Below are 1741 nucleotides of genomic sequence, written 5' to 3'. Positions count from 1 at the left end.
TAGTGTTTGCATATCTTCAGTGTTTTTTTTTTTTTAGGGCAAAGCTAATAAAATAAAATAAATAAAATCCCGATACAGTAACATTGAAATAGAGCTTCTAGCTGCCTGTCGGTCCTTAGAGTGGTTCAGGCACTATGTCTTTGGCAAGCAAGTGGTTGTCGAAACGGACCACAAACCAATTGAAAGCATATGGAAGAAGAGTATACCCAGTACATCACTGCATCTCCAGAGGCTCTTCTGGAAGATGCTCAAATACAACGTGGAAATGAGATACAGTCAATGCAAAACAAACGCTATTGAAGATGCCCCATGCAGAGTCTGCTGCGTGGAATCCCCTGATGAGGGCCAAAGAATACCCCTACTCGAAGTTGATGCAATTACCCACACCTTGCCTGCTGGCCCAGCTAAGCTGGATGAAATACAAAACTACACAAATCAAGATATCAAACTCAGCCATTTGAAGGATGTCATTCAAGAAGGGTGGTTTGAATATCAAATTGAATATCCCTCCAACCTGAAAGAGTTTTCGAATTTCAAAGAAGATTTGAGTGTTGAAAATGGCCTCATCCTAAAGGGACACTGTCTTTTGATTCCAAGCAACCTGCGTACTCAGGTACGTCAGATTATTCACCAAGGCCACTTGGGGGCAGAGCAGTGTAACTTGAAAGCTGAAGACTGTGTCTTTTGGCCGGTTATCTCAAAGGTTAATTGTCTGTCAAAGGTGAACTTATATTGACACTTATGAAACTTAGACTAGGGTCCTTGAATGCAGATCTAGCTGTTCGCTTTCAAATATCTGAGACAACTGTAAGCAAGGTAATAAACTCATGGTTTCGATTCTTGGCAAAGGAGCTGAAGTGCCTAATCTACAATCTGTCGAAAGATATTGCTTAGCAGCACTTGCCTAAAAAGTTCAACAATGCAAAGTACAGGAGTATTAGGCACATCATAGATTGTACAGAAATGTTTATTGAAACTCCAAAGGACCCCAAGGTGAAAGCTGCAACATGGTCAGATTACAAACATCATCATACACTGAAAGTGCTGGTCTCCATAATGCCATGTGGCTCATTTAATTTCATTTCAGAGGCGGAGTGGTAGAGCATCAAATGTTGCTATTACTCGAAACTCGGGTTTCTATGACATTCTTGAATAGGGGGATGAAGTCATGGCAGACAAAGGGTTCACCATTGCAGAGGATCTTTTAGTAAGCCATTGCCAATTACACATCCCACCAGAAAAAAGGGGCAGTGAACAAATGAGAAAGGAAGATGTTAAAAAAAGAAGAGGTTGCGAATTTAAGAATTTTTGTTGAGCAGGCAATTCGCCGACTTAAAACATTAAAAATATTGAAGTATGAAATGCCCATCTTACTCTTGAATAAATTTGATGATATTGTCACTATCTGTGCAGCACTGTGGAACTTGTACCCAAAGCTTTGCACTAGAGGGGTTCCCAGGTGCATGGCTGTAGATACGGGCTGCTCATGCAACAAATGTGAGTAATGAACAACATCCATTAAATTAATACAACTACAAATCACTAGTGTGACAAAAGTTCTGATGCAACATAATTCTTGAAAAAAACATTCTAAGTTGCTAACTAACTTACGCCAATAACTCTGATCAAAATAAATTCACTGCATAGAGAACCAACACGGGTGAAAACGAAAAAATCACAGTACGTTCTCCCGCACAAAGCTAGTTGCCCTTCTATTTGAGCATAATATGCATGCTCTTTT

The 1741-nt window shown here is 39.9% G+C and overlaps 1 pseudogene; it reads left to right on the top strand.

The window, feature by feature from the left end:
• Positions 1 to 244: 244 nt before the first annotated feature.
• Positions 245 to 1505, top strand: LOC140931687 (uncharacterized; annotated as a pseudogene).
• Positions 1506 to 1741: the final 236 nt, after the last annotated feature.

The sequence above is a fragment of the Porites lutea genome, chromosome 3 (genome assembly GCF_958299795.1).
Source record: "Porites lutea chromosome 3, jaPorLute2.1, whole genome shotgun sequence".
Taxonomy (NCBI): domain Eukaryota; kingdom Metazoa; phylum Cnidaria; class Anthozoa; order Scleractinia; family Poritidae; genus Porites; species Porites lutea.
Note: the sequence above shows the minus strand (reverse complement) of the source record. Positions and strands in the feature narration are given on the sequence as shown.